The 7,813-nt window shown below is 37.4% G+C and overlaps 1 non-coding gene across 1 annotated transcript; it reads left to right on the forward strand.

The window, feature by feature from the left end:
- The first annotated feature begins 5,649 nt into the window (after positions 1-5,649).
- On the forward strand, positions 5,650-5,770 carry LOC125920560 (U6atac minor spliceosomal RNA). Its single transcript, XR_007457137.1, has one exon. It is a non-coding gene; the product is annotated as a U6atac minor spliceosomal RNA (small nuclear RNA).
- The last annotated feature ends 2,043 nt before the right edge of the window (positions 5,771-7,813 follow it).

Genomic DNA, 7,813 nt, shown 5'->3' on the forward strand with positions numbered 1-7,813 from the left:
ATATATTGGCAGGTGAAAAAGCCTGTCTGGAAAAACTCCATGTTGTATGATTCCAATTAGATGACATTTTGGAAACAGCAAAATATGGACATAAAAAATCAACCACTGGTTGCCATGTGTTTGAAAGAAGGAGGAGGCTTGAATAGGTGAAGCAGAGGGTTTTCTTAGGGTGGTTAAACTCTTGTGTATGATACTGTAATGGTGGAAAGTGACCATATGTGTTTGTCAAAGCCCACAGACTTCTACAGCACAAAGAGTGAACCTTAATGTATGTAGATTATAAAAAGTCAGTTGGTAGGTCAGGAATATCAGGATGGAATACAGAATGTAACAGAAACGTCTAATGGTATTATGAGTGTATGAAACAACCTCACCAAAGGGAGTTGGGGAAAGTGGTTCTGAATGGAAATAACTATTGTCTATAAGACTCAGCAAAACATGAGCATACTCTACTTGATAAAGTTCCCCACAGGGTGATATGGGTTAATTCTGAAACCACTATGAATGTATACTAGAATTGAGGTGTTAAGTAAATAGGGGCACCGGGGTGGCTCAGTCAGTTCAGCATCTAACTCTTGATTCTGGCTCAGGTCATGATCTCATGGTTCGTGAGATGGAGCCCCACGTCTGGCTCTGCTGACAGTGCACAGCCTGCTTAGAATTCTCTCTCCCCTTCTTGCTCTGCTCCTCCCCCTCTTGCACTCTCTTGATCTCTCTCTCAAAAATAAATAAATAGACATTAAAAAAGAGATTAAGTAAGTAGATGGTGAATGGTGGGAACATTCTTACTGTTGGTATGGAGGGTTTAAATAAGCAAATAATGGAGGTTAGAAAGATCCATGTCATAATAAATCAGAGGTATCACACTGGAGATAACAGCATTAACTCATGTTTAGTTTAATATAAGCACAGATGGCTCCATATAGAGCATAACCTGTACACACAGATTTGTATATACACACATATAGTACTTTCTTGCTCTGTCAGCTAAGAAAACCTAGAAGCAATGAGACTCCAATAGCAGCAAGCAGTCCTTAGTTTCTAATAACAATTGCCAATGAAAAGAACCCAGCCTCCTTGGAGAAATGACTGATTTTATGACTGGGATAGGAAATATGCAAGAAGTTCCTGGTGTATCTTGTAGTGCGTAAAAATAAGACAATGTTAAAAAAAAATGTTAAATGTAAAAAAACCCAAAAACCCCTCAATGATGGACATTGTGTCTCTGTGTCAAAGGGGGTTGCAGGAGCCAACTGAAAGAGCTCTCAATGGCTGAAGTTGAAACAATTTGAGTAACAAAGTAATATTAGATTATAACCCAAAGGGTAAAGTAAATGTCCGTGAGTCTATACTGATAGTGACTGAAAATGACTGAATATATATAAATGGAGGCAAGTAGATGAATCTCCTATCTAGAGGAAGTCTAAATAACTTATGTAGAGACTCCACCCTCAAGGAAGTGAACTATAACTTACCACTCCTTGTTTGTTTTAAACTCCCTACTCTTTAAGCGTGGACTGAAAATAGTGGATCCCTTCTAAAGAGTACAGCACAGAAAGGGGGAAAAAGTAAATTTACCATGGAGAAAACTGACAAACACTAGCTCAACCATGTGATCGACGTGAATGTCAATAGTGATTAGTCATGTTGATAGTATGTACCCTTGCTATGCTGTGATGAAAATAACGCTTACCTGTTTGGACTTTCTCCTCAAAATCCATAACCCCAATCTAATCATGAGAAAAATATCAGACACATCCCAATTGAGAGGCATTCTACAAAATATCTGACCAGCACTCCTCTAAATTGTCAAGATCATCATAAACAATAAATATCTGCCAAATTGTTATAGCCAAGAAGAATCTAAGGAGACATGAAAATTAAATGTAATGTGGTAGCCTGGATGGGATCCTGGAAAAGAAAAAGGATATTAAGTGACAGCTAAACAAAATCTGAATAAAGTGTGGACTTAAGAATAAATGCATCAATGGGACACCTAGGTGGCTCAGTCAGCTAAGCGTCAAACTTTGGCTCAGGTCATGATCTCAAGGTTCGTGAGTTTGAGCCCTGAGTCAGGCTTTGTGCTGACAGCGTGGAGCCTGGAACCTGCTTTGGGTTCTGTGTCTCTCTGTCTCTCTGCCCCTTCCCTGCTTGTGCTCTGTCTCTCTCTTAAAATAAATAATAAAACATTAAAAAAAGAATAAATGTATCAATATTGATTTATTAATTGTGACAAATTTACCATACTACTAATAATAGGGAAACTGGGTATGTGTTTCAGAAGTTTCCTATACTATTTTCACAATTTTCTATAAATCCAAAGCTGTTTTAAAATTAAAAAAAAAAGTTTACAGGGGCGCCTGGGTGGCTCAGTCGGTTAAGTGTCCGACTTCAGCTCAGGTCACGATCTCACGGTCTGTGAGTTCGAGCCCCGCATTGGGCTCTGGGCTGATGGCTCAGAGCCTGGAGCCTGCTTCCGATTCTGTGTCTCCCTCTCTCTCTGCCCCTCCCCCATTCATGCTCTGTCTCTCTCTGTCCCAAAAATAAATAAACGTTAAAAAAAAAAATTAAAAAAAAGTTTACATAAATAATTATGTTATGTTTTTATCAGATTAATACTAAGTGGTGCACGGGATGCCAGATGGTGAGCCATGGTTCAACAACAGACCTCATGAGTTAATGAACTAGAAGTACTGACGGGGCCTGGAAGAAATACCTGGCATGCCTCCAGGGGCCACATGGGAGGTAAAGGCAGAGTGCAGACAGAAAGTCAGGACCTGGGGCACTGCCTTTAATAGGGTCTGTAGGTGGAATGCTTAATTCAAACCGAAAGAGTGGAGTATTAGTAAGCCAAAAGGGGAAGACACTGGGGAAACAGAAGAGACTATTGATCACAACGGCTGTTAGCTTATATTTATATTTGCTTGTGACTCTGTGCACTGCTATGGAGAGTTTAACAAAATTACTCCATAATATTTTTGTCTTAGCATCTGTTCCCTGTTGCCAAGATGCCTGGTGGGGGGGGGGGGGCTTGATCTGATACTACCACTCCCTCGAGCCCACTTCCTAGATAACAGCCCACAGAATCACAAGTCAACTGCTCTATCCTTGTGAGAAACATTCTCCTCTGCCCCCTCAGCCTTTCCTTGTGCACCCCTTAGACAAGACCCCCTTGGTGCTTACCAAAGTCTTGCTCTTTTGGTTTGAATTGACCAATCTGGGCTTAATCTGAAAACTTCAAAGCAGTCCACCCACTGATCCTAATAAAGGCAGTGGACCTGGTCCTGACTCTGTCTATCTGCACTCTGCCTTGACTTCCAGTTTGGCCACTGGTGGTGTACTGGGTACTTCCTTGAGGTCCTGTGAGTAATAATCTATAATTCCAGTACTTCCTTCAGGACCTATGAATAATAATCTATATTTCAATCCCTCATGTGGTCTGTTGTTGCACTGCAATGCTCAGAGGCTCTATTTAATGAATATTAATTTAACAAAGTCACAACAACTGCCATGTTGGGGCACACAGTTGCATGAGGGGGCTAATGTCAGCCTAAAGTCACTGAAGGCAGTTTGGCCAAATACAATGGATGATAAGGCAACAATGCTATGGAGTAGCTTAGCTGAACTCTCAACATATGTACCCAAAACACCCCACATGGCCATTAATGAGAATGTAATTAATGTGCTTGACTCTCCAAGTAATTTAGTGAAAGAATTAGCGAAAGACATGAACCAAACTAAACAGATTAAAAAGGGGCAATTGCAAATTCTAGCTCTGAAAAATAATTACATATAAACAGGAAATACTAGTAGTAACAAAAATTATGACATAAAAGTATGGAAAAGATAGGGACTTAAGGAATGCGTGTATATTGTAAGGCAAAATTCCACAGACCATGTATCTGAGTTGAAGAATCAAGGACAAGCACTTACATTCATTTAGAGCCAGAAATAGGAAAGAGCTTGTGCAGTTAAGAGCGGTTGCTTCTGAGTATCAACGTTCAATGTTGAGACTGTTGTCAACTTTAGGAAGAATGAGACTCGCAGAAACTTTTGAATTTTGAAACTATATTTTTCTTTAAAATATATTAAGAATAAAAAATAAAAAAGTAGTGTGTTTAATGTAAAAAACATTAGGCCTAAATTTAGGAACCTTAAGCTCATGTGCTAAAAAGTGATAAACTTTGAGCACAGCACCATTTCAGGTCTTCATTTTTTCACTTGTAAACTGAAATATTGGACTAAATGATTCATGAGGATCTTCCACTCTAAGATTCTAAGGTAGTAAAAAAATATACACCAATTATTTTATAAAGGGAGTTGCCATGAAAAACCTTTTTGTTTTTTAAGGAAAAAGTAAAATTTGAATGACAGGCACACACACACACACACACACACACACAATTCCAGCATTAATGGTTTAAGTAACTACAGTTTACATCAGAGAGATGCCATATAGTTATTTAAAATTGCAAGGGATGGCGAATAACCATTTTAGGGATACAGTGTGAGCTAAGACACTATTCTGACACATTGTATATTACACGGGTGGGGAAGAGTATGTGATCGCATCAGCTTTACCGGAACAGATGATTAATGAAAGTTTGGAGAAATGGGTGGAAGTCATAACACAGACGGCTGTGCAGATCAGTTAAAGAGCTTTTATGACTTTATTTCATGGTCAAAGAATGATGTAGAAGAGGCAAAATATGAAAAAAGTTTTAGGATTATTAATGTGGTAGTTGTGTGGAGGAAGACAATGATACAAGTTAACAGATGACTTCAGATTCCCATGTATGTAGGTTGGAACCCTGGTTCTGTATGACCATCAGCAAGTCACTTAAACACCTTAAGCCCCCAGTTTCCTCATGGGATTATATGAAATTAAAGGGTATATTCATATAACACACTTGGCATAGTGCATGGCTCAATAATCAAAAACTAAAAAAAAAAAATGCTTTGCAAACAAAAAGTGGGTACAAAGGGCAAAGTTTAGTGAGACCATTAAAATAGTTTAAGGAGATGTCAATGAAAGTAAGATTAAGGAATGAAAGAAGTAATAGGCCTTAATGACTAGCCAAAGGGGTGAAGAAGTATGAGGGGTCACCATTGACTCTGAAGCTTGGTGTCTGAGTGACTGTAAGACCCAGGGGTCAACCTGTCAGAAATATGAACTCCAATAAAGGGGAGGAACGGGCTCAGGAATAGAAGGAGTATGATGAGTTCTGTTCTAACTGTCTTGGGTGTGAGGTGACAAAGAGATTTCTAGGTAAAAACGTCTAACAGGCAACTGGAGATAGAGATTTGTGATATCCTCCTCCAACTACTACCTGGACATATATATTAAGGTTCTGTTCCCATTCATGTTCTCGTATCTATAGTCTCCCTCTCAGTAATTTCAACCAATTCCACCCTTTCAACAATCACACTGTTCCTGAAAATCTGAGGCCTACTGGAAATTTCTATTTCAATGTCTCATAAATACCTCAAACTCATTGTATCCCAAATCAAAAACTGTCTTTATCCCTAACCAGGCATTTATTCCTGACTTGTCTCATTCTGTTAATAGTACCTCAAGATCACCCAGAGTGGGCAACTTGGAGAAATCATTTATGTCTTCTCCTTTCCTGGTAAAGTCTTGTTAAATGAGTGCTGTATGAAAGGAGAGGTTAGTACTCTTGAAAAAGATGAGAAGAACCTAGTTACTAATGTAACACATTCATGGTTAAGGGATTGCTACGCACTTCATGGCCTCTCATTATGATGTTGCACAAATTGTCGGAGATACAAGTGGTATATCGAACTGCATTAACATTAACGTTTTTTTTTCTTCATTAAAACACAAAATTAAGAGAGTCAAAAGGCAATGCAGTGAGTGGGAGAACTTATTTGCCACACATATCTGACAAAGGAATTCTATCAAGGGTACTTAAGAAACTCATCACTTCACAAAAGAGGACTTTGAAATGGCAAAAAAGAAAATAAAATATGGTAACTCTACTATTTATTTTAAGGAAATACAAAATGAAACCCATGAGAACAAACTACTGTATACTCACCAGAATGACTGGAATGTTAAAGACAGAAAATGCCAAGCACTGGGAAGGATATGGAAAAACTGGAATTCATATACTGGTACGTGAGCATTAATCGCTACAACTATCAGAAAAGGAGTTGGTATGATCTACTACAGCAACATGTGTGTGACCCAGGAATTAAATTCCTACATGTATATCCAACCAAAAATCGTTCACCCAAAAGTCCGTGGAGCATTATGTTATTACTCCAGACTGAAAACCACCCAAATGCCCGCCAACAGTTGAATGGGTAAATAACTATGGTCCATCTATGTGGTATAATGCCATACAGCCATGAGAACAAGCTAACATACTTGGATAAATATCACAAGCATGGTGTTGAGTTAAAGAAGCCAAACAGGAGGGAATATCATGGAAAATTGCATTTATGTAAAATATGAAAGCAATTGAAAGTAATGTGTGGTGTGAAAGAGCAGTAGAATGGAGAGAGGTAGAGATAGAAAGTGGGGTCTTCTGGGGATGGTCTCTTCCTTGATATAGGTGCTGGTTTGTGATAATTAAGGTAGTTTATATACACCTGAGAGTAAACAAAGATATGTACTTTTTTTAACATGTGTATTATATTTCAATTTAAAGTCCTATAAGTTTGGCGACTTCATTATTTTTCAACTTTGTTACCTCCTTAGCATCCAGTGTTCACCTTTTTATCTCAGACCCTTACTACCCTTCATCTAAACAATTGTTGATTTTCCACAACTTTCTCCCTTTTAATTTATTTTAATTACACTTGGTCTATTAGTCTTTCAGAAGCAGAGCTTGGATCATGCAGCTCCTTACCGACTATGACATTAAGTTTAAATACCCAAGGTGGCTTTCTAGGCCTCCATACATTACTTCCAAAAAGCTTTCTCACCCATTTTGGCTTAAAACTGAATAAACAGAAAGATTTCCTATTAATGTAAGTGTGATTTTGTTCCCTGCTGGTCTCATGCTAGTCTTCTTAAAAAAGTTTTTACCACCTTTTATGTTGAAACTGTGTTTTCTTCCAGTCCCAATTCAAACATCCAGTCTGTATTCTTGGCTACTGCCTTTTACCCAGTTTTGGAATACCTTCTCTCCTTTTAAGAGTCCCTTGACAATTATTGCATGTTTCCTCTTACGGTTTGCATTATCTCTGCCATGATTTTTTTTCTTTCTTATCCTACCCTTTTAATTCTAACCACCAGTGAGATAATAGAAAGTTTGTCTCACTTCTCTTTCCACCATTTAATTCACTTAGTTGTAGTTTGTACACACCGATCAATAAACATTCTAAAACTTTTAAAAATTAATTTACTCTAATAACTTACAATATTTGCTGTTCTATGTTTATCAACCATGAGATTATTTTTGATTAAGTGATCGAATTTTACTAGGCAATGTGCTTTATATAAGCAGTGTTCCTCTGCATTCTTCCAGAAATTAAAACTGCAGAGAAATTTATCATGACTTATGCTGTGAAAGAAAGATAAATAAAGGAAAAACAGAAACAAAAACAACTATATATAGTTTGTTTTGGCTCAGGTCATGATTTTGGCTATATGTATTGTGTATACATATAATATAATATAATATAATATAATATAATATAATATAACATATATATACATATATATGTGTGTGTGTATATATATATATATATATATATGCATATATATATATATATATATATATATATATAGTTGATCTTGATTTTTGGCTCAGGTCGTGATATCACAGTCCTGAGATAGAGCCCA

Source organism: Panthera uncia, chromosome B4, assembly GCF_023721935.1.
Source record: "Panthera uncia isolate 11264 chromosome B4, Puncia_PCG_1.0, whole genome shotgun sequence".
NCBI classification, from domain to species: Eukaryota; Metazoa; Chordata; class Mammalia; order Carnivora; family Felidae; genus Panthera; species Panthera uncia.